The sequence below is a fragment of the Hibiscus syriacus genome, unplaced genomic scaffold, assembly GCF_006381635.1.
Source record: "Hibiscus syriacus cultivar Baekdansim isolate YM2019G1 unplaced genomic scaffold, ASM638163v2 tig00111392_pilon, whole genome shotgun sequence".
NCBI lineage: Eukaryota > Viridiplantae > Streptophyta > Magnoliopsida > Malvales > Malvaceae > Hibiscus > Hibiscus syriacus.
In genome coordinates, this window is record NW_024063078.1 from 3,202,318 (window position 1) to 3,228,876 (window position 26,559).

At 32.0% G+C, this 26,559-nt stretch overlaps 1 long non-coding RNA gene across 1 annotated transcript in view; it reads right to left on the reverse strand.

Moving 5' to 3' along the window:
• Positions 1-306: 306 nt before the first annotated feature.
• LOC120160254 overlaps positions 307-26,559 on the reverse strand; it is a 40,731-nt gene continuing 14,478 nt past the window's right edge. The window contains exon 3 of the long non-coding RNA XR_005519421.1: positions 307-375. This is a non-coding gene — a long non-coding RNA (uncharacterized LOC120160254). The remainder of the gene's footprint in view (positions 376-26,559) is intronic.

Consider the following 26,559-nt stretch of genomic DNA (forward strand, 5'->3'; position numbering starts at 1 on the left):
GCATACTTTGACAGAAAGAAGGACCTACAAAAAACAAGTCCTACAACAAGGCCATATGTTGGTTGTACTTACAACTAAAAATGCTAGCACCCTGCATCAAACTAGAACTGTATAGATCTTTTTGCTATTGAAGATGAAAGGATGGAAAGTCCACCGCAAATAGAGCAATTCATAAGTTAAAAATGGAGATAAAAGATGCTAATAGAGCAGAATAAAAGAACTGCATGTCATGTACAGATGTACTCAAAATGTAAAAACTGAACAAAAGTAATGAAAGAAAGGCCAATAACATAAGAGTAACTTTACCAATACAAATGATAAAAAGACACAGCTGAACAATGTCTCACTGATATAGCCTTTATCTTGGCCAAGCTCCTAAATTTACACGAAAACTAGATATAATAAGATATTTCACCAAATAATTGGTATGAGCTAGAGATAAAACAAAGAACAAAACCAAAAAGCTTTTCCTACGGGAAGAAGAAAGAAACAAAGATCCTGAAGTGTTCGCCCTGGCCGATGTAAAAAATGAACTCCTCGGCCAGCTAAACCATGAATATACTACAGACACAAAACCAGATATTAGACCAACAACCTTATGAATGTTCTAATTTAGCATACTTGAAGTTTGGACAATACAAAAACACTAAACAAGCTCACCCAAAACTCATTGAGAGGCAATGAAACGCAACATATGAAAGCTTAAACAAACGATAATGACATCCATTTATGTAAAAAAAAATTAAAAAAATCATGGTAAAGCAATATTATATGTATGAACAAGTAGCAGTGTGCCAGATTTTACTTGCCAAAAATAAAAAATCAAAACAAGCATCTCTGTTTTTTAAGAAAGATGGGAGCTTTGCCACTCACCATTTACTATTTCAAATGCGAAAACTATTTCAGAAAGAAATTAACTTTGAAAATTTTTAAACGCAACATATCGAAAAAACGAGTATGGGTTAAATCTGAAACGGAATAAAACCTAAAAAATTATTCCGACAAGAAGGTATTTCCAATTGTCAAGAAGAAGGTTGATCTCTGTAGCTGTCTCTGAACAAATTCTCTTTCACAACTACAAAAACATGGAGCCCTAATTTAGCCGGTGCAGTTTCATAATAGATTTGAGACAACATACGGCGTCGATAAGATTGACGGCAACAAGGATGGCGTGTGGCGGAGAAGATGTTGTACCAGAGAAGAAATTTAGGGTAGAAGAGGGAAGATAAGGGAGAAAAGGTTCAAAAGAAATAGGGATCGGGCAGGGAGAAATATTTATCCATTCGCGGCATTGGGAGGAAAAAGCGCCACTAATGCATGTGTTTTTGCGGCGTTTTTTTTATCACAAACACCAGTAATGTACAATTATATCGCGGCATTTTTAATACAAACGTCATTATGTATTTAATCTATTGCGGCGTTTGTCTAAAAAAGCCGCTATAGTACAAGGTTTTAGTGGCGTTTTTTATAAAAATGTCGCTAATGTTACTATTTTGTGTCGTTTGGGTCAAAAACGCCGCGATATGTTTAGACTTAGATCCATTTACTATAAAAACGCCGCTATTAACGCCGCTGTACAACTATTTTGCTGTAATGCATCTTCAACTTTTTCTATTTCGTTCAATGCATCTTTCAAAGCTTCAATGATTGCTGGTTTAATCTTAGGATATATTTTTCTCCTCCCCCTGGAAAAAGCTTCTCCTTCATAACTTTAGGATCCATCCTTACTTCGTATGCCATCTTTGTCATGGATTCAAAGAATATTTTCATCAGAAATTCTACCTCTTGTTGAGGTGAAGATGATGCATCCAAATTTTCATTTGTATCTTTCACAAGGCCTTTATTGACGGCATCTTGGAGCCCTTCTGAAATATCTTTTTTCGTCTCATCCTCTACCACTTTTTTATCCTCAGCCTTATTACCAGTTTGGACCTCTTCTTTACTGTCATTTTTCTTTTCTTCGGATTTTCCTTCCACGAATTGCATTGAGAGAATCAGGGCCAATGAGCACACAACAAAAGCAATTCTTGCCATCTTTTCTTTTCTTTAAGGTTAAGCTAGAACAATAAGAATTATTAAAAATTGGTAGTTAAGATTGAAAATGAGATGGAATCTAATCAGCTTAGGATGAGATATTTTCGGTGATTTCAAGGTTTGTTGAATAGTTTAGTGTTTAATAGTCATATACTAATAAAATATAAATGATTTTTCCAAAAAAAATGTAATTTTTCTCCCTAATTGCAAATTTTAGTTTATTTCTCTTTATTTAGTTCATGATTGTGCGTGTTTTCAAAATAATGGTTATACACATTATATTTATTTTAGACATTCACATTCTTTAAAAAAAAGTTAAGCTTAAAAAACTTTTAACATTTCTTTTTAAAAAATTCGTGGTGTAACAATAGCGATGCTCGTCCTAACGATACAAACAAAATATGTGAAGATCGGATATAGGGTGTTACAAGATCGATTGCTCCTTTTATGGTCACGCTCTAGCATTTTGAGAGTAAGATGAGAGAAAAAATGAAGAAAAGATAGAGAAGAAGGGAATGAGCTCATGCCATCAATTTTTGACCTTTTTTCTCCCACGTTTAAACAAGACAAATTAAATGGAATGCATAACTTGCTTCCAAATATTTGCTAATAAAAAATCTCCTTTTACACTCAATTGGATCTAATTTTCACTTAATTAAGCCTAATTTGACCCAATGAACTCAAATGCAGTTATTTATTCATGTCTCGGATCAACGTACAAATGTTGAATCGAAATTCATATTGTCACAAATTCTCTACACAACCTAAATTGATGTATATCTCATAATTAGCCTCATAATTAATATATATCCTCTTTTTTTGCACATCAAAAATTATAATTTATTATTAAAGGGGAGCAAAACACAATAACAAGTGTTTTATTATTAGATCACTAAGGTAAATCAACATAAATTTGAAAACTTAGTTGAAAGCATATAAAATAAATTTTAGTATGATCAATTTGATTTGGTAATTTATTTGTTCAATATTTAAGCTTTATGAAACTTTAATGGATTCAAGAATTAAGTAATATACAACCAAATTTATTTATTTTAATTATTAGTATCTTCCTTAAAAGATATCTTTATAGAAATTATCATAAGATAATATTGGAAAAATTATGTAGGAAAAGTTGAACTTGTAGGTCAAAAGACAATTTTTTTGAGAAAATTTCATAGCCTAATTATCTTTAAAGAAAAAATTCATAAAACTTTTTTATTAAGCCTAATTATCTTTTTAAAGAAAAAGTATGAATGCCTAAAATAAATATAATGTTTATAATATTTATTTTGAATAAAGAAAAGCACAATCATAAATTAAAATAAATGGCTATTAAGCATTAGACCAATTACGGATATAAAATTGCAATTTCTGAAAATTTCTCAGAAAAAAGTCATCTCCATCTTACTCGTGTATGGCTATTAAGCATTAGATCAATTGATAAACTTGAAAATCGCAGTAAATATCTCATTTTAAACTCTTTAAATTTCAGGTCAATCTCAGTTTTAATTATCACTTTCCAAGTAATTCTTATTGTTTTAGCTTAACCTTAAAGAAAAGAAGAGATGGCAAGGATTGTTTTTGTTGTGTTCTCATTGGCCCTTATTCTCTCAATACAATTCATAGAAGGACAATCCAAAGAAGAGACTCCCAAAGAAGAGGTCAAAGGTGGTAATAAGAATGAGGATAAAAAAGTGACAGAGGAGGTTGTTAAAAAAGACACTTCAGAAGGACTCCAAGATGCCGCCAACAAAGGCCTTGTGAAAGATACAAATGAAAATTTGGATGCATCAGCTTCACCTCAACAAGAGGAGGAATTTCTATTGAAAATATTCATTGAAGCCATGACGAAGATGGTAGACGAAGGAAGGATGGACCCTAAAGATCTGAAGGAGAAGCTTTTCCCAGGAGGAGGAGAAACAATTGATCCTAATATTGAACCAGCCACCATTCAGGCTTTGAAAGATGCAATAAGCGAAACAGAGTCTGTGGAAACTGGTGCTGCAGATTCTGCAAAACATGCATTGTAATTTTTTTGTAATGTGTGTGTGTGTGTTATGCATGTATCCATGCATCTAAGGCTATGATATTCATGGTCTAATAATGGTCGTCAGTGACCGATGATGGTGAACGACTGAGAGAAATTTTGATTGGATTTTAAAATTAAATTATTATTTTATATAAAATTTAAATGTTAAATTGTTACTTTATCTAAAATTTAAGAATTAAATTAGTATTTTATTTAAAATTTATTTAATAATTAAATTAAAATTTTATTTAAAATTTTTTGTTTAAATTTAAAATAAATTTCTTTTACAAATATGTGGGTCATCAAAATTAATATTATCTTACATTTCAATCATCAAAATGTTATAAATAGATAATGTAAATAATTAAAATGTTATTTTTAAAATTAATAATCAAAAGTGAATATGAATTAAATAACTTAAAGCGAATAAGAATTTATCTTTGTTTCTGAAATAAATAATATCTTACCGTGAATACTATGTCTGTGTTGAAATATTAACACCAACATATTAATTATGTTATACTTCAATAAATGTTAATAAGTTGAACTTATTTAATAGTTTATTTAATGTTGTAAAAGTTGCGTGGTTCCTTGTCTATTGTGGTCACCGTTTTCCGGCGGGGACAATCGTTTAATTGTTAAAAAACAGTTTCGACTTTTAATTTTGGAAAATGGGTGATTTTGATCAATTTGAATTAAAGAGCCGCCATCAACCTTTGAGTTAGGTAGGTCGAACACATAAAAACATCTTTTTAAAAACAATTTTAAGAAAAAATTATTTTTAAGACAAAAATTGGTCTGCGTCTACCAACGATTCGATTGAAACGGATTCAGGAGTCGGTTACGCGTAGGGAAGGATTAGCACCCCCACAGTGCCCAAAATTAGTACTCTTTCGCTTACACATTGTCGTAATTGTGGAAATCCTGAATCAAATACAAAGTTAAAGTACGATCTATTTATTGAAATTTAATTAGTTTGCTTCAAATTAATTAATAAGAGAAAATTCTTTAATTTGAAAAGAAATCTCGATATTAGCAATCTTTCGTCGGAAAAACTATTATTTTTTATCCATAAAGAATAATCCCTCATCGATGGTTTAAAAAAGCGAAATGAACATAAATGATAAATCAACATCTGCGTAAAATAAATTACCACATAAAAAATCATTGGATCATAACGAATTTAATTCATAAAATAAACTAGATTTACTTCAAGCTCTCATTTTGTTCGAACGTTGAATCGGATTGCACCACTTTTAATTATGAGTAAAAAACATTAATAAATAGAATACAAAATAATGATGAAAAATAAATTGAAAAATGTATATATATAAAAAATATACGTATACTTATATAAAAATAGATATAGTGCAAATAAGATTATTTTTTCATTTATATTTGTATATATATTCATATATATAATATAATAAACCTTAATATGCAGAAATATAGAAAATTGCATCATCACACTTGTAAGCATGGCTAATGATTTTAATTTATATGAGTATGTATGCTCATTTGATATATAAAAAGGGTACAAAAATATTTAATAAATATATATAGCAAACACATGTGTATAATATAATAAATAGGACATATGTAAAACAAATAAAACTAAAATATAATATACACATACATTTGTGTACAAATATGTAAAAGACTAAAACAAATAAATTAAAAAAATGGAATCATTGCAAAATAGAATTCAAACATATGAAATTAAGCAAACTTAGTAATTCAAAGGATTATAATCACATTAATAGCAACTTAAAAGACGTAACAACAACACTTACAACAATCAGAGTATTAATCGGAAATATTAGACAACGAAGGTACTAAAAATGTAAATAAACCATAAATTACATTCAGAACTAAAATAAGAAAATGTAACAACTAAGTGTAAAAATTTGAAATATCCTAAAACAAGAAACATATGAAAAGTAGTACCAAAATGAAAAACGAGGAAAACAATACACCCATAATAGAAAACAAATTCATTCTGCAGTCATAATAAAAGATCTATATCAATTACAAGGACAAGGGGATTAAATAACCCTTTTTGCAATAGTGAACACATCAATCCCCTTTTTTTAAAACTGCACCGTTTTGTAACATGAATTAAAATAGGGTTTATCCTTCTAACCCCTTTTCCCATTCACATTTCCTATCCTCTCAGCCGCATCTCTCTTCTAAATTCTCATTCTCCATTTTTAAAAATTTTTCAAACCCTAAAAAATCCCAAAACCGACCCCTTTCCTTTGGATTTAGAAAATACAACCTTAAAACTTCTTACCTTCGTGATAGGTTTCTTCTCCGACGAGGGCTTTCGAAAATAAGGTAAACCTATTTTTTTATTCGATTCCTCTCTTGATTGCTATATTTTTTCTCCAGATCTCCCCCCCCATCTGTTCGAATCTATGCATGTATTTATAGCAAACGTTGGTTGCTGATAATGGTTGTTCCACTGGTGTCTGAATGGTGGGTAGAGCATAATATCGAATTTTTTGAGATTTGGTTTGATTAAAAATATGCTCAGTGGATTTTGTGGTGGATTAATTTTTTTTTTTTGCTTGATTTCGGTTGTTGTATGATACAAGCAGTGACGATGATAACTTTGGATGCTTGCAGATTGCTCGGCGTTTACTGTTGCGATGGTCGGAGAAGGCTCGCACTTGTCGGAGTTCACTGTTGCGGCAGTCAGGATGTTTGGCGGCGGCGGCTGAATATTCTAGGGTTTAAAAACCCTAAATTATTGTTATTGATTTGGGCCAAATTTGGGCCTCGGGTTTGGATCCCTTTGGGTCTGGATCTGGGCTTGGTTGGATGTTGTAATTGGGTCTTGGGAGAGACTTGTAATTTGAACCTGCAAAATATGTAAACACACTTAATAATAATAATAATAATAATAATAATATTTTTTTAAGCCCAGTAAAAAGCGGGTGTCTACACCTGTATAAAAGATGTTCTATGTTAACTTTCAAAAGCACACCAAATAAAATCAAGTGCTCTTTCATTCGATTTTTGTTTCTTTATCTTATTGTTTTGAACCTTTGTTGGCTTGTGGAGTATTCAATAATTGGTATCAAATGAGAGTTGTTTGATTGTTGATAAAATAGTGTGATAGTGTGATGGTGCGTGTTCAGGAAAGTACTGAGAAAGGTTTGGTGTTTAAGAAAACCGTGTGATCCACCACTCTTTCTTGGGATCTTACCTAGTGTATGGTCTACAAACTATTTTATTTTATTTAGTTGTTCACTATCGTCGGTCACTGACGACCATTATTTGACCTTAAATTCCATAGCCTATAGATGTATGAATACATGCACAACATATATATATTGCATGTGCATCTTACCAAACAATTACAGTGCACATTTGCGGAATCTGCAGCACCAGTTTCCACAGATTCTGTTTCACTCATTGCATCTTTAAAAGCCTAAATGATGGTTGGTTCAATCTTAGGATAAATTGTTTCTCCTTCCCTTAGAAAAGCTTTTCATTCAGATCTTTAGGGTCCATCCTTTTTTCTTCTACCTTCTTCGTCATGGCTGCAACGAATATTTTCAATAGAAATTTTTCCTCTTGTTGAGGTGTAGTTGATGCATCCAAATTTTCATCTGTATCTTTCATAAGGTCTTTGTTGGCAGCATCTTGGAGTACTTCTGAAATATATTTTTTCCACAACCTCCTCTGCAACTTTTTTACCCTCATCCTTATTACCACCTTTGATCTATTTTGAATGTACTTCTTTGTCTTCTTTGGAAGTCACTTCTTCATCCTCTTTCTCATTACCATCTTGGACCTCTTTTGAACATGGATGTATGGTCTATTTTGTTTTTAATGCTATTGAATTATTTTTACCTTTTAGGGAGAAAAATATAACTACTTATTCATCTCCACTTTTCTTTTAGGACTAGTTAGACTTTGGGGAAAGGTTGAAAACAATTTTAGAATCATGATTTTATTTATTTTATTTTGATTTTTTTATAAATTATTAAACACTTCTTTTTCAGATAAAAAAGTTTAAGATTTTAATTCTTCAAGGTTATAAGATGATGATTTTTTTTCTTAAAACTCTTATAATAGTGAGGATGATTCTTACCTTCAGCAATGATATGAATGATATACACTAGAATTGTAACATCTTAAACTTTTAAGAAATGATCCAATTGAGTTTTGATTTATTTTTTATTTTTGGATGAAATCATCGTGATATTAATCGATTTGAATTACTTAATTAATTGATAGGTTCGATTTAATACGTCACATGGTTTTGATATATATGTATATACACTCATTCCCAATAAAAATTCTCCTTTTACACTCAGTTGGGTCTAATTTTTATCCAATTAAACTCAAATCCGGTCTTAACTCAACTGCACTTACTATTTGATTTATTCATGACTCGGGTAAACATACGTATGTTGACTCAAATATAGATTACGAAAAATACTCTATATTACCTAAGATAGTGTGTATCTTATATTTAACCTCGTAATTAACATATAACTATCCGATTTGGTAATTTACTTGTTCAATATTTAAGCTCTATGAAACTTTAATGAACTTATGAACTAAGTAATATACAACTAATTCTTTTTAACTATTATTATCTTCCTTAAAAGATATCCTTATAGAAATCATAATAAGACAACATTGGAAGAGTTATGTAGAGAAGGTCGATTTTGTAGGTCAACATATAATTTTATTTTTATTTTGAGAAAATTTCATAACCTTTAGATGGATGCATACATGCATAAATACATAGATATTGCATGTGCATCTGCAAAGGAATTACAATGCATGTGCATCTACAAAGCAATTACAATGCATATTTTGGGAAATTTGCAGTACCATCTTGTACAGTTTTTACTTCACTCATTGCATCTTTCAAAAGTTGAATGATTGCTGGTTTAATCTTAGGGTCCATTTGGTCTCCTCCCCCTGGAAAAAGCTTCTCCTTCAGAACTTTAGGATCCATCCTTCAACTGTCTTCTTTGCCATGGCCTGAAAGAGTATTTTCATTAGAAATTCTTCCTCCTGTTGAGGTGAAGCCGATCCATCCAAATTTTCATTTGTATCTTTCAGAAGGCCTTTGTTGACGGCATCTTGGAGCCCTTCTGAAATGTATTTTTTCGTCTCATCCTCTATCACTTTTTTATCCTCAGCCTTATTACCAGTTTGGACATCTTCTTTACTGTCATTTTTCTTTTCTTCGGATTTTCCTTCCACGAATTACATTGAGAGAATCAGGGCCAATGAGAACACAACAAAAGCAATCCTTGCCATCTCTTCTTTTCTTTAAGGTTAAGCTAGAACAATAAGAATTATTAAAAATTGATAGTTAAGATTGAAAATGAGATGAAATTTAACGAGTTAAGGATGAGATATTTTCGGCGATTTCAAAGTTTGTTGAATGATTTGGTGTTTAATAGCCATACACTAATAAAATAGAGATGACTTTTTTCTCAAAAAATTCAAAATTTATAATTTTTCTCTGTAATTGATAATTTTATTTTATTTCTCTTTATTTTACTTCATGATTGTGCGTTGTTTTCAAGATATATAAACATTACATTTATTTTAGACACATATTTTTTAAACAAATTAATTAAGCTTAATAAAACTATGATTTTTTAAAATTCGCAATATAATAATATTTCATTTATCAAAAATGAAAATTATAAACTCCAATTATAAAATTAGTACGTACTGTGTCACTTTCATGAGAATTTGGAGCTTAATGGTAGAAGCACCCTTTGTTTAAAATATGGGCTCACTTTATTTATTGGCAGTTTCATGCATGAAAGAAAAGTAGAGATAACACATGCTTGTATTGTATCAAATATAAATATGTATTATTTTTGTTGAGATAAATTAGGATAGAAGATAAATACAAGATTTAGATGTATATTCTCTTTTGTTTTGTTATATATTCATCTTTAATTTTGGTTTAGGACTAGTTAAACTTTGGGGGAAAGGTTGAGAATAATTTTAGAATTATGATTTTATTTTTTGAATTTTTTTATGAATTGTTAAACACTTCTTTTGGGCATCAAACTAATTTTCAGTATGATATATATAGTAATATTTGTTTTAAATACTCTCAATCATTTGACAATAAACGCTCAATCACCCTTGGCAGTCGTTGGTGCTCGAACCTATTACCTCTAAGAATAGCAATGATTCCTTTAACCATTAAGGTAAGTTGGTTTGTGCTTTGGTATGATACTTAGGTCGACAAGAAGGGTACTCTTTGTGAAGTTTACGATCCGACTAAGCTACCAGAAAGATCAAAAGTTGTTGATTAGTGCACTCACTCTGGTCTATCATTGATAAAGAAAAGTTGCATATAGAAGGTAATAAAATCAACAAGCAGCAGATCACAGAGAAGAATAATAGGCAGCGACCTCCATCAGGATGGACCAAAGCGAATGCGGATGGCGCTGTACGAGTTATGGATGAGGCAGCAGCATGTGGTGGGGTGATTAGAGATGAACAAGGACGATGGATTTATGGTTTCGCACGTAGTCTGGGAAGGTGTTCGGTCCTTATGGCAGAGGTTTGGGCTATCCACGACATGCTTAAACATTCATGGAGGCTAGGTTTTGGAGAATCTGCTTAAACAATGCAGGTTTTGGAGAATCTGCAGTACCATTTTCCACATTTTCTATTTCGGTCAATGCATCTTCCAAAGCTCCAATGATTGCTGATTTAATCTTTGGATCTAAGGTTTCTACTCCCCCTGGAAAAAGCTTCTCCTTCATAACTTTAGGATCCATCCTTCCTTTGGCTGCCATCTTTATCATGGATTCAAAGAATATTTTCTTCAGCAATTTTATTACAATTTTAAAATTACAATTTTAATATGTTTGGTGTGACTGGAGTAAGGTTGGGAGATGATTAGTGGCATTGTAAAACTTTAATGATCTCAAGAATCAAGTAATACACAATCAAATTTAATTATTTTTTAACTATTAGTATATTCCTTAAAAGATATCTTTGTAGAAACCATCATAAGACAGTATTGGAAGAGTTATCTAGAGAAGATTGAATTTCTAGGTCAACAGACAATTTTATTTTTGTTTGGACAAAATTCCATAACATTTAGATGCAAGCATACATGCATAACATACATAGATATTGCATGTGCATCTACAAAGCTATTACAAGTCCTTTTTTGAAGAACCACCACTACAGCAAAAGTGTTATGTAGCGGCGTTTGAAGAGTAAACGCCACAATATTTTGGAATATAGCGGCGTTTATAATCCAAATGCCGCCAAATGATACTTTAACGGCATTTTTCCAACAAACGCCGTAATAGAGTGGTAATTTAGCGGCGTTTAAGGCAAAAACGCCGGTATAGAGTTATTTATAGTGGCGTTTTATCAACAAACGCCGCAAAAGAGTAGTCATTTAGCGGCGTTTTTATACAAACGCCGCTATAGAGTAGTAATGGTGCGGTGTTTTTTGATAAACACCGCAATATGGTTGTTTATAGTGGCGATTTTAAAAAACCTACAATACGCTTCATCAATATGTGATACTTCAGCGGCGTTTTCTGTACAAACACTGCAATAGAGTAGACATATAGTGGCATTTTTACCAAAAATGCCGCAATAGGGTGGTTTATCGTGGCGTTTTTCCAACAAACGCCGCAATGAAGAATACTTTTGCTTCGTTTTTAGACAAACGCCACAGAAGGGTTAATCAATAGCGGCGTTTATTGTTAAAATGCTGCAACAGAGAAGAAATTTTACGGCGTTTTAGCCCAAACGCCATAATATAGTGGTAATTTAGCGACGTTTATACCACAAACGCCGCAATAAATAATACTTTAGTGTCGTTTTTAGACAAACACCACAATAGTGTTAATCAATAGTGGCTTATTTTGTATAAACGCCGCAAAAAATATGTGATATAGTGGCACTTTTTTAAAACGCCGCAAAATGTTAAATATATGGTTCTCTCTTTCTCATACCCAGACCCTAAAATCATTTCAACTCTTCTTCTCTCAAAGCTTCTTTTGTGGTACTACAACAGGTTGAGCACGATTCCAAGCAACGTCATCTTTTGAATGTCCCGACGACCAAATCGGCCCTCTGACCGACGAACTATAACACAATTGCACGGTTTGATCCCTCTTATCACTAATGATATTTTTCATTTTTGTTTTTATTGGTATTATGAAAATGGGGAAAACCCAGAAAGTGAACGTATTGGAGAAAAAAAGGAGCAGGTGTTGCCTTGAGTAAGAGAAATTACCTTAGGAATGTCTACGTGGCGTATTTGCTCTGACGATGGATCAAATTATCGTTGGGAAGCTGTCGGTCCAATCTCGCCATCGAAACTCGATGATGACCCGAAAGGAACACCTATTGCTCCATACCCTTCCATGGTCAATCTCCTACTTGAAGGTAATAATCTATAAATCTTTAAGCCGCTATATACTATTTTTCTACGGTCACTCAAATTTCATAGATCGTACGCATGTAGGATCTTCGAAGCTTTTTGAGAACGATGATAGAGGAGTGGATAAATACCCGATGTTTAGAACCGATTTTGGTAACTCTGTGACGTTGAAAGAATCTTCAATTGCAAAAGCGGTATCTATCCTCAATGAAGACGATGTTTCCTCTACTGTTACTCCAAGTAAACGTTTATATCATCTCTTTAAATTTATTTTAATGTTTGATTCAGTTCCCAAGCCACCTTCAATCAAGTTTCATAGTGTAGGTGGAAGGTCGTTATCTGTTTCAAGTGAAGCACTGAAGCGCACAAGGAGTCTTCTTGGTGAACCGGAGGTAGGGGATTTATTTGGTGAAATGGATGAATAGTTTCTCTATATAGAGTTTACAGGGAGGAAAAACTTAACGATGCGTTGTCAAACAAGGAAAACAACTTTCCTACGTCCTTTCCCCACGAAGGAGCATAACTAAATATATTCTAGTGAACAATATGGTGAAGACAATTTATGCATAACTTTAATGTTTCTAAATTTTAATGTATTTTGTTGTTAAGTATATTTATGCATAACTTATGGCTTAATTGAAATGTATGGTTGTTGGTAATTAGATTAAACTACAAGATAGTAAAATTATGTTATGTAGAGCATAATTAAATATTTTAAAAATGTTAATCTTATATAAATCAATGTATTTAGCAGCCTTTGTATCAAAAAACGCCGCTATATAACTGACCTTTAGTGGCGTTTTTTACAACAAACGCCACAATAGGTTCAACCATACATTTAATTTAATGTTTATCAATTTTAATTTATTTTGTTATTAAGTTTTATTCTGCGTAACTTGTGGCTTAATTAAAATGTATGATTGTTGTTAATTAGATAAAGCTACATATATCAGTCAATTTAGTTGATATAGAGTAGAAATGAAATATGTAAAATCAATTAATTTTATCTAAATAAAGGTAATTAGCGGCATTTGTATCCAAAAATGCCGCTATAGAGTAGCACTGTAGAGGCGTTTTAATACAAACGCCGCAAAAGATTAGTATGAGCTTTTATTTAAGTTTTTATAAAAACATCTCTAATGTTACTATTTTGTGGCATTTGGGTTAAAAACACCGCGATATGTTTAGACTTAGCGGCGTTTACTATAAAAACGCCGCTATTAACGCCGTTGTAGACCTATTCTGCTGCAGTGCATCTTCAACTTTTTCTATTTCGTTCAATGCATCTTTTAAAGATTCAATGATTGTTGGTTTAATCTTAGGATCTATTGTTTCTACTCCCCCTGGAAAAAGCTTCTCCTTCATAACTTTAGGATCCATCCTTCCTTCGGATGCCATCTTTGTCATGGATTCAAAGAATATTTTCATCAGAAATTCATCCTCCTGTTAAGGTGAAGATGATGCATTCAAATTTTCATTTGTATCTTTCACAAGGCCTTTATTGGTTGCATCTTGGAGCCCTTCTGAAATGTCTTTTTTCGTCTCATCCTCAATCACTTTTTTATTCTCAGCCTTATTACCAGTTTGGACCTCTTATTTACTGTCTTCTTTCTTTTCTTCGGATTTTCCTTCCACGAATTGCATTGAGAGAATCAGGGCCAATGAGAACAAAATAAAAACGATCCTTGTCACCTCTTCTCTTCTTTAACGTTAAGCTAAAACAATAAGAATTGTTCAAAAGTGGTCATTAAGATTGAAAATGAGATGGAATCTAATCAGTTTAGGATGAGATATTTTCGGTGATTTCAAGGTTTGTTGAATGGTTTAGTGTTTAATAGTCATACACTAATAAAATATATATGATTTTTTTAAAATGAAATTTTTTCTCCCTAATTGCTAATTTTAGTTTATTTCTCTTTATTTAGTTCATGATTGTGCGTGTTTTCAAAATAATGGTTATACACATTATATTTATTTTAGACATTCACATTCTTTAAAAAAAAGTTAAGCTTAAAAAACTTTTAACATTTCTTTTTAAAAAATTCGTGATGTAACAATAGCGATGCTCGTCCTAACGATACAAACAAAATATGTGAAGATCGGATATAGGGTGTTACAAGATCGATTGCTCCTTTCATGGTCACGCTCTAGCATTTTGAGAGTAAGATGAGAGAAAAAATGAAGAAAAGATAGAGAAGGGAATGAGCTCATGCCATCAATTTTTGACATTTTTTCTCCCACGTTTAAACAAGACAAATTAAATGGAATGCATAACTTGTTTCCAAAATATTTGCTAATAAAAAATCTCCTTTTACACTCAGTTGGATCTAATTTTCACTTAATTAAGCCTAATTTGACCCAATGAACTCAAATGCAGTTATTTATTCATGTCTCGGATCAACGTACAAATGTTGAATCGAAATTCATATTGTCACAAATTCTCTACACAACCTAAATTGATGTATATCTCATAATTAGCCTCATAATTAATATATATCCTCTTTTTTTGCACATCAAAAATTATAATTTATTATTAAAGGGGAGCAAAACACAATAACAAGTGTTTTATTATTAGATCACTAAGGTAAATCAACATAAATTTGAAAACTTAGTTCAAAGCATATTAAATAAATTTTAGTATGATCAATTTGATTTGGTAATTTATTTGTTCAATATTTAAGCTTTATGAAACTTTAATGGATTCAAGAATTAAGTAATATACAACCAAATTTATTTATTTTAATTATTAGTATCTTCCTTAAAAGATATCTTTATAGAAATTATCATAAGATAATATTGGAAGAATTATGTAGGAAAAGTTGAACTTGTAGGTCAAAAGACAATTTTTTGAGAAAATTTCATAGCCTAATTGTCTTTAAAGAAAAAAATTCATAAAACTTTTTTATTAAGCCTAATTATCTTTTTAAAGAAAAAGTATGAATGCCTAAAATAAATATAATGTTTATAATATTTATTTTGAATAAAGAAAAGCACAATCATAAATTAAAATAAATGGCTATTAAGCATTAGACCAATTACGGATATAAAATTGCAATTTCTGAAAATTTCTCAGAAAAAAGTCATCTCCATCTTACTCGTGTATGGCTATTAAGCATTAGATCAATTGATAAACTTGAAAACCGCAGTAAATATCTCATTTTAAACTCTTTAAATTTCAGGTCAATCTCAGTTTTAATTATCCCTTTCCAAGTAATTCTTATTATTTTAGCTTAACCTTAAAGAAAAGAAGAGATGGCAAGGATTGTTTTTGTTGTGTTCTCATTGGCCCTTATTCTCTCAATGCAATTCATAGAAGGACAATCCAAAGAAGAGACTCCCAAAGAAGAGGTCAAAGGTGGTAATAAGAATGAGGATAAAAAAGTGACAGAGGAGGTTGTTAAAAAAGACACTTCAGAAGGACTCCAAGATGCCGCCAACAAAGGCCTTGTGAAAGATACAAATGAAAATTTGGATGCATCAGCTTCACCTCAACAAGAGGAGGAATTTCTATTGAAAATATTCATTGAAGCCATGACGAAGATGGTAGACGAAGGAAGGATGGACCCTAAAGATCTGAAGGAGAAGCTTTTCCCAGGAGGAGGAGAAACAACTGATCCTAATATTGAACCAGCCACCATTCAGGCTTTGAAAGATGCAATAAGCGAAACAGAGTCTGTGGAAACTGGTGCTGCAGATTCCGCAAAACGTGCACTGTAATTTTTTTGTAATATATATATATATGATATGCATGTATCCATGCATCTAAGGCTATGGAATTTATGGTCTAATAATGGTCGTCAGTGACCGATGATGGTGAACGACTGAGAGAAATTTTGATTGGATTTAAAAATTAAATTATTGTTTTATATAAAATTTAAATGTTAAATTGTTACTTTATCTAAAATTTAAGAATTAAAATAGTATTTTATTTAAAATTTATTTAAGAATTAAATTAATATTTTATTTAAATTTTTTTGTTTAAATTTAAAATAAATTTCTTTTACAAATATGTGGGTCATCAAAATTAAATGTTGTAAAAGTTGTGTGGTTCCTTGCCTATATAAAGGATGCTCTATGTTAACTTTTAAAATCACAACAAATAAAATCAAGTGCTCTTTCATTCGACTTTAGTTTCTTTCTCTTATTGTTTTGAACCTTTGTTGGGTTGTGGAGTATTCAACAATTGGTATCAAAGCTTCGGTGAGAGTTGTTTGATTGTTGATAAGGTAGTGCGATAGTGTGACGGTGCATGTTTAGGAAAATACGGTGCATGGTCCACAAACTATTTTATTTTATTTAGTTGTTCACCATCGTCGGTCACTGACGACCGTTATTTGACCCTAAATTCCATAGCCTTTAGATGCATGAATACATGCATAACATATATATATATATATATTGCATGTGCATCTTACCAAACAATTACAGTGCATGTTTGCGGAATCTGCAGCACCAGTTTCCACAAATTCTGTTTCGTTCATTGCATCTTTCAAAGCCTGAATGATGGATGGTTCAATCTTAGGATAAATTGTTTCTCCTCCCCCTAAGAAAAGCTTCTAATTCAGATCTTTAGGGTCTATCCTTTTTTCTTTTACCTTCTTCGTCATGGTTTCAACGAATATTTTCAACAGATATGTAGAGAAAGTTGAATTTGTAGGTCAACATATAATTTTATTTTTATTTTGAGAAAATTTCATAACCTTTAGATGGATTCATACATGCATACATACATAGATATTGCATGTGCATCTACATAGCAATTACAATGCATGTGCATCTACAAAGAAATTACAATGCATGTTTTGGGGAATTTACAGTACCATTTTGTATAGTTTTTACTTCACTCATTGCATCTTTCAAAAGTTGAATGATTGTTGGTTTAATCTTAGGGTCCATTTGGTTTCCTCCTGAAAAATTGCTTTTAAATTACTCCTTAATCATTGGTTTTTGTGTCTTAATTGTTTGTTTTCATTCATTTTCTGTGCATGAAGTTAGATTTTGGAAATTGTATTAAAAGGACGAAATTCTGCAGTTTTTTATTTTCGGAATCAAAGCTGGTTGGAATTCGGATTTGGATTAAACTCAAGTTTTAGGATAATATTTAAACATTATATTTTATCTTTGTTTTAGGTATTTTAGTTTAAATAGGTTTTAGTATTTTAATTAAGTTTTAGTATATTATTTTTATATTATCTTTGTTTTAGGCATTTTAGTTTAAATAGGTTTTAGTATTTTAATTAGGATTTAGAATATTATTTAGAATATTATTATTTTTAGGTATTTTAGTTTAAATAGTTTTAAGTGTTTTAATTAGGATTTAAGATGCTTTAGCTTGTTTTTAGGAATTTGAAGGCTATAAATGCCATCTCAGGGTAAGCCTGGAAACATATCTCTCTCATCTGAGAATAAAATCTTCTTTTTCTCTCTAGCTTTCTCTCTATTTTTTGTATACTTTTCAATTATGCTAAGTATGACTTTGATCATGCTTAGCTAATTTTCTTTCAAGCCAAAGACTAAAGCGAATGCTCAATTCCAAACGTGAGAATTATAAGGTACTTAAATCGCTTAAGATTTTATCTCTGTTTTCTGAGCTTACTTTTCAAATCCAAACGATTTCGACATTGGTCCGGATATCGTTATGGTTAACGTTTGAAGAAGAATTTGCTTATTGAAGCATATTCAACTTCCCAAGAACACACTTAGCAAAATTGTTTGCTAAGAGGAAACTGAGATCGGAATTAGTTATTGTTGAAATGACACAATCCGAGTTGGCATCAAAGAATTATCCTTGTAAGCTTACGTGAATCTTGAAGTAAAAATTTGTTTCGATGATCCGAGGAATTTGAGGCGAAGCTGAAGTCTGAAGCTGCTTTCACAATAAGTTTTCTTTATCTCAATTTATTTATTTTATTTATTTTTTTATTTAATTTTTATCTCATTATACTATTTAAATAATTAAAAAACCCCTTTTTATTTTACTACTATTATTTATTATTTTATTATTTTCTCTTTATTTATTATTATATATTTTATTTTATTAAATCTTTTCAACTCTAACTGGAATTCTATCTCCTCCTAAAATCAAGAAATAGTTTTACTAAATCAGAAACACCACAGTCCCTATGGATCGACCATGCTTCTCTATACTACATGTTCCTCTATACTGCATTTTCCTTTCTATTTAAGAAGTCGGAATTATTTTGATAGCAAAACGACGGTTATCAAATTGGCGTCGTTGCCGGGGACTAATGGAAAGTAATGATTTATTTTTCTAGTTTTTTATTTATGACCAGAAGAAACCCAATTGAATTAGTAGATCTAGATTCGGAGATCGAAGCACGAGCACGAAGAAAAACACTTCGAGAGAAGAGAAAAAGACAAGAAGAACAAGAGCAGAGATTAGAAACGGAATCAAATCTGGACTCTGAAGCATACGCATACAACATTTTGATGGCAGAAGAAGAACAGATAATCCAAGAACTAGCCATAGCTCATGTAACTCAAACGCCATTATGCATCAATTTTCCTAGTGGCGTGACTCCATTTCAATTAAAAACGGGACTCATTCATCTTCTTCCCACCTTCCACGACTTTCCCACTGAAGATCCGCACAAACACTTGTTGGAATTCAACATGGTTTGCACTAGCATGAAACTACAGGGAGTTACTAAGGATCAAATTAAATTGAGAGCTTTCCCTTTCTCTTTAGCCAATTTGGCTAAAGATTGGTTATTTTATTTACCTCCAAATTCAGTTAATTTATAGGCTGACATGAATCAAATTTTTCTTGACAGGTTCTTTCCAGTGGCTAAAGCAAGCGAATTACGAAGGAACATTCTTTCCATTCAACAAAATACCGAAGAAAGTCTTTATGACTATTGGGAACGATTTAAAAAACTTTGCGCACATTGTCCGCAACACGGACTAAGTGAGAAAACATTACTTCAATACTTTTATTAAGGCCTTTTACCAATGGAGATGAAAATAGTGGATGCCGTCAGTGGAGGAGCATTAGTCAACATGACCCTAACAACAACAAGGGAATTGATTTCAACCATGGCATCCAACTCTCAACAGTTTTCAAGTGAACCCAGCCGACGAATTCACGAGATAAGTACATTTTCCCTTGAAAATAAGTTAGATAAATTAACTGAAGTAGTTAATTCACTTGTTGCAGGAAAATCTGGAGCAATAAGAGCATGTGGGATATGCACAAAGCTAGACCATCCAACGGATTGTTGCCCGCTAATACAAGAATGAGGTAATGCAGAAATCAATGCCATAGGGAACTTTTCAGGTCCTCCACAAAGACAATACAACCCATACAACAATATTTATAATCTAGGATGGCGAGACCACCCAAACTTCAGCTATGCGGTAAATCAAAGACCAACTTATCCTCCTCAATAGCAAACGTAAAAACCATCATTGGAGGAACTCATAGAGAAATTAGCAATTTCACAAGAAAAGTTCATTGCATCCCAGGAAAAATTCCAAAGCCGAATCGAAACACATCTTCAAGAGTAAGATAACCAAGTAAGCCGACTAGCTCAAACTATGGGACAATTGGAATCACAAGGAAGGCTATCTTCTCAAACGGAGTTAAATCCGAGAAAGAATGTTAGTGCCATCATACTCCGAAGTGGAAAAGATATCTCACCCGAAGTTCCAACAGAAAAAGCCGCACATCAGGAAGAACAAGAGGACACGCCACTTTCAGAAATATAAGGTATGCCTGACTCACATCTTTCTCTTTCTTCTCATGAAATCACACCACCACCCTTTCCATCAAGGTTGATGAAGCGTGATAAAAGAGCTAAATAAAATGAGATCTTAGAGGTGTTCCAAAAAAGTTCAAGTTAACATACCTCTTCTTGAAGTAATTCGACAAGTACTAAGGTATGCTCGATTTTTAAAAGAACTTTGCACTACAAAGAGGAAATTAATGGGGCACGAAAAGGTAAATTTGGGAGAACATGTCTCTGTAATTTTTCAACGAAAGCTCCCACCAAAGATGAAGAATCAAGGTATGTCCGTTATACCTTGTAAAATAGGTGATTTTAAAATTACACGTGCAATGTGTGACTTAGGAGCTTCAATAAATGTTATTTCATTTTCTATTTATAAAATGATTAATAACGAGCCTTTGAAGGAAATAGGAATAACCATACAGTTGACTGATCGATCTGTGATCTATCCAGTAGGAGTAATGGAAAATGTCTTGGTAAAGGTCGATGTATTATTTTTTCCTGCAGATTTCTATGTCATTAACATGGAAAATGATAGCTCGGATTCTTATTCTGACGTACTCTTAGTACTCTTAGGCCGACCCTTCCTAAGAGCAGCACATACAAAGATCGATGTTAGAAGTGGTATATTAACAATTGAATTTGATGGTGAGATCGTTGAATTTGATGTTTACAAGGTAATGAAATGCCCTGATCATGTTGAAAGAATTAATTATGTTGATGTTTTAGATCCTTTAATTGATGAATATATTGAATCTAATTTTTCTTATGATTTTTTTAAGGATCCTGAACTTTGTCACGAAGAGGAAGAAAGGGAGTTTGAAAATATTAATTCAATAAATTCTTATTTATCTTTATCTTCCTCTAAAACTAAACTTTTACCTTCTGTTTTGCAGGCACCTGAGGTGGAATTGAAGCAATTACCGGAACATTTGAAATATGCATTTTTTGGTGAAAATGGAACCTTACCAGTGATCATCTCAAGTAAATTGTTTGAAGGAGAAGATGAAGCTTTGATATTAGTGTTGCGCTCTCACAAAGAAGCCATAGGATGGACCATTACTGAAATTAAAGGATTGAGTCCCTCGACTTGCATGCACAAGATCAATGTCGAAGAAAGAGAAAAGCCATCACGAGAAGGACAACGCCGATTAAATCCACCGATAATAGAAGTAGTTAAGAAGGAAATTCATAAACTCATTAATGCTGATGTAATCTATCCGATATCGGATAGTAATTGGGTAAGTCTGATTCATGTGGTTCCTAAGAAAAAGGGAGTCATAGTGGTCAAAAATCAAGAAGGGAAGTTAGTGCCAACAAGAGTTCAAAATGGATAACGAGTTTGTATTGATTACAAGAAGTTGAACTCTCTTATTCGAAAAGATCATTTTCTTCTTCCTTTTATAGACCAAATGATTGAAAGATTAGCTGGGAAAACTCATTATTATTGCCTTGATGGTTTTTCAGGTTTTTTCCAAATCCCAGTAGCGCTATAGGATCAAGAAAAAATGACTTTTACTTGTACCTTTGGTATTTTGCATATAGACAAATGCCCTTTGGTCTTTGTAACGTGCCAGCCACCTTCCAAATATACATATTAAGTATATTTTCTGACTATGTGGAGAAAGGAATTGAAGTCTTCATGGATGACTTCAAGGTTTATGGTAACTCTTTTAATGAATGTCTTGATAATTTAACTAATGTGCTTAAAAGATGCTTAGAATATAACCTTGTTTTGAACTATGAAAAATGTCATTTTATGGTTGATAAAGGTTTGATTTTAGGTCATATTGTTTCCTTAAAAGGGATTACGGTTGATAAAGCTAAAATAGATGTTATACGCTCACTTTCTTACCCCACAACTGTGAGGGAAATTCGTTCTTTTCTTGGCCATGTAGGATTTTACCATAGATTTATTAAGGACTTTTCGAAGTTAGCACAACCTTTATGCAATCTACTTCAAAAAGATCAAGACTTTGACTTTAATTCAAAATGCAGCTTTGATTCATTAAAGGAAAAGCTTATTTCAGCTTCAATTATTTAGTCGCCATATTGGAATTATTCCTTTGAACTTATGGGTGACGCATCGGATACTAGAGTTGGAGCCGTTCTCGGTAAGAAAATAGGGAAAGAACCACATGCAATAGCCTATGCATCCCGAACTTTGGACTCAATTCAAAAAAATTATTCGACTACAGAAAAAGAACTTTTTACTATAATTTTTGCTTTAGAAAAATTTAGATCTTATTTGCTTGGCACTAAAATTACTGTTTTTTTCTGACCATGCAGCTATAAGGCATTTGATGAGCAAAAAGGAAGAAAAACCAAGGCTTATTCGATGGATCCTGCTTTTACAGGAATTTAAATTAGAAATCAAAGACAAAAAAGGATGTGAAAATCTGGTAGCGGATCACTTGAGTCGAATTCCCCTTTCCACATTCGACTCACCACTTAGAAAATAATTTCCTGAAGAAAAATTGATGGTGGCGCAAAGCATAACTCTATGGTTTGCAGACATGGTTGCCACAGGTAAGTTACCATTAGATTTGCCGAGAGCTGAAATCAATCGAATTAAGCGAGAATCCCAATACTATATTTGGGACGATCCTTATTTATGGAAGCACTGCTCATATCAGGTAATTTGGTGATGTATTGTTGAAAGTAAGGTAAATTCAATTTTGCAATTTAGTCATTCTTACTCTTCCGGTGGTCATTTTGGGTCAAAACGTATAACCCATAAAATTCTTGAATGTGGTTTCTATTGGCTTAACATCTTTCAGGATTCTTATCTATTTTGTAAAACTTGTGAAAGATGTCAACGTACAGGTAATTTAAGCCGTAGGAATGAAATGCCGCTTAATTCTATACAAGTTTGTGAAATTTTTTATGTTTGGGGAATCGACTATACGGGTCCTTTTACTTCATAATTTGGAAATACTTATATTATTTTAGTTGTAGATTATGTTTCTAAATGGGTGGAAACTAAGGCCACTTGGAATAATGATGCTAAAACTACAGTTATTTTTAAAAAAAATATTATTTCTAGGTTTGGCACGCCACGGGCTATAATAAGCGACAGAAGAACACATTTCATAAACCGAGTGATCGAGTCGCTAATGAAGAAATTTGGAGTAACTCAAAGAATTGCTATCGCTTACCATCCATAAACAAATAGACATGCATAAGTATCAAATCGAGAAATTAAAACAATTCTTGAGAAAATTGTTAAACTGGACAGAAAGGATTGGAGTTTAAAATTAACCGATGCACTTTGGGCATATCGAACTGCTTATAAAGGTCCCATTGGGATGTCACCATACCAGCTTATTTTCGGTAAACCATGTCATTTACCAGTTGAATTAGAACATCATGCTTATTGGGCCGTTAAACAATGTCACATGGACATGGATGCAATTGGTGAAGCTCAGAAATTACACATTTAAGAACTTGAGGTAATCTGAAGAAATGCCTATGATAATGCTCGGATATTTAAAGAAAAAACAAAATAATTTCACGATAGTAGAATTTCTTTTAAAACTTTTTCTGTCGTCAAAAGGTTTTATTATTTAACTCCAAATTTAAACTTTTTGTAGGAAATCTCAAATCAAAATGGCTTAGACCGTTTACACTAACTCAAGTATTTCCTCAAGGTGCTGTTGAAGTTGAAGATAACTCAGGAGTTCGATTTAAAGTTAACGGTCAAAGATTGAAGTCGTATTATGAAAATGCTCCGATTGGTCTAATCGAAGAAATCAATTTAAAGGAACCCACACTTTGAAAAATCAGGTCGTCGAGCTAACGACGTTAAACAAAAGCGCTTGATGGGAGGCAACCCATTTCGTTCTATTTTTTATTTTATTTCATTTTATTTTCGCTTTATTTTTATTTTATATTTTAGCAAACTTTATTTTCATTCTATTTATTTTATTTTATTTTTCTCTGAACAGATCCGAATTCCTATCGAATATTTAATGAAAAAATAGTGCAGAAAAACTGACTTGGTTCGAACTGTGCAGAAAAATTCGAATAGAACAGTGCAGAAAAAACTGATTTGATTCGAACATTGCAGATAAATACATAGCAGATTCGAACAATGCAGTGCAGAAAAAATAGTGTAGGAAAAAAACAGATTTGGTTCAAACTGTGCAGAAAAGTTTGAACAGAACAATACAGTATCGGACATTCTACTCTACAACAACTTGTCTTGACGTGGCTGTGGTCGCCACTAGATTGGGGAGTATTCTTTTTCCCTTTCTTTGTTTTTAAATTTGATATAAGTTTTAGGATAAAACAGAATAAGTGAGGGGGAAGGATAAGAATGTCGTCGTAATTTTCCTTGACTTGTTTAATTGTTTGAAATTGAGATATTATGATATTGATGTGTTGGGATCGTTGGTTGCTAGTCTTGAATTTCGCTTTATACTCTTGCTTCCTTTTAGATTGTGATCATGTTTTGATCGAATTTAATTTGCATGATTGGTGATTGGTATAGGTGGTGAATTTTTTGTTGAGTATTGATATTTCATGCTTTTGTCGATAGAAATAAACTTGACTCAATGCACATAAACTTTTCTTGTGAGATTTGGGCCTAACGAGCATACATTTTCTTTCTTGCTCATTGTTCGACTTGTGTGTGCCGAACTAATTAGGATGTTCTAGAACTTGTAATTACAATGCATATTGAGACTACATGTTGAATGTAATGTTTTAATGTGATAGGGGCACCTAGGATAAACACACTTTTTCCCAAAAAGCCTACTCGTTTATATATACCAAATTTGATCCTATTTCTCTTTCTTTGTTTTACATCTCATAATTAAACCCGAAGCCTTTCTTTTATTTTTCCTCTCTTTTCACACCCTTACCGAGACTTGAGATCTTGTATCACTCTTGTTCCACGAATAAAAAATGATGAAAAAAATTCATTGTTTCGAAGAAGAAAAAAATCTTAAAAAACAGCAAGCTATTCACTGTTTCGAACAAAAAAACATACCCTTGTTCGGAAAAAAAGGGAAGGAAAAATCGATCGTTTCAATTGTCTTTCATCTATTCTTTTTTCCTTGTTTTGTTCTTCATTGCGCTTCATGTTAATTCGTGGATTGTTCTTAATTATTTTGATCTCTTGTTTCGGTATTTTAAACCTTTTTTCAGTCTTTTCTATACCCTAACCTAATCCCTATTACATCTTGTTTAAAGACCCCTTGATTATTGCATTATGTTCATTTTTTGTAGTAGAGACTTGATTGGATTCCAAGCCTATGGTAATATTTTCGGTTTGAGTGATTTCATTTACCCCAAACACTTTGAGCGGATATGTATGAATCTTTGTGATGTATTGAGTCATGTTTCATTGAAGTTGGCAATTAATTGTGATATCTTGCTTACTTTAAATTTTATTGGCTGTATCTTTGCTTGATTGTAACTTGAATTCGACAAATATCATGGACTTAGTTCTATTGGAAGTCTGAGAAATAAATTGAAATTGAAGATGGCAACTTATGATTTTGATATGTTAATTGATGAATACTTGAGGACAAGCATTGAATAAGTGAGGGGGAATTTGATAAGTGCTTAATTTAGTTAATATTTTGCTTTTAAATTACTCCTTAATCATTGGTTTGTGTGGCTTAATTGTTCGTTTTCATTCATTTTCTATGCAGGACGTTAGATTTTGGAAATTACACTAAAAGGACAGAATTCTGTAGTTTTTTTATTTTCGAAATCAAAGCTGACTGGAATTCGGATTTGGATTAAACTCAAATTTTAGGATAATATTTTAAACATTATATTTTATCTTTGTTTTAAATAGGTTTTAGTATTTTAATTAGGTTTTAGGATATTATTTTTATATTTTATCTTTGTTTAGGTATTTTAGTTTAAATAGGTTTTAGTATATTTTTAATTAGGATTTAGAATATTATTTTAAATATTATTAGTTTTAAGGTATTTTAGTTTAAATAGTTTTAAGTGTTTTAATTAGGATTTAAGATGTTTTAGCTTGTTTTTAGGAATTTGAAGGCTATAAATACCTCTCAGGGTAAGCCTAGAAACATATCTCTTTCATCTAAGAATAAAATCTTCTTTTTCTCTCTAGCTTTCTCTCTATTTTTTGCATACTTTTCAATTATGCTAAGTATGACTTTGATCATGCTTAGCTAATTTTCTTTCAAGCCGAAGACTAAAGCGAATGCTCAATTCCAAACGTGAGAATTGTAAGGTACTTAAATCGCTTCGGATTTTCTCTCTGTTTTCTGAGCTTACTTCTCCAATCCAAACGATTTCGACATTGGTCCGGATATTGTTATGGTTAACGTTTGAAGAAGGATTTGCTTATT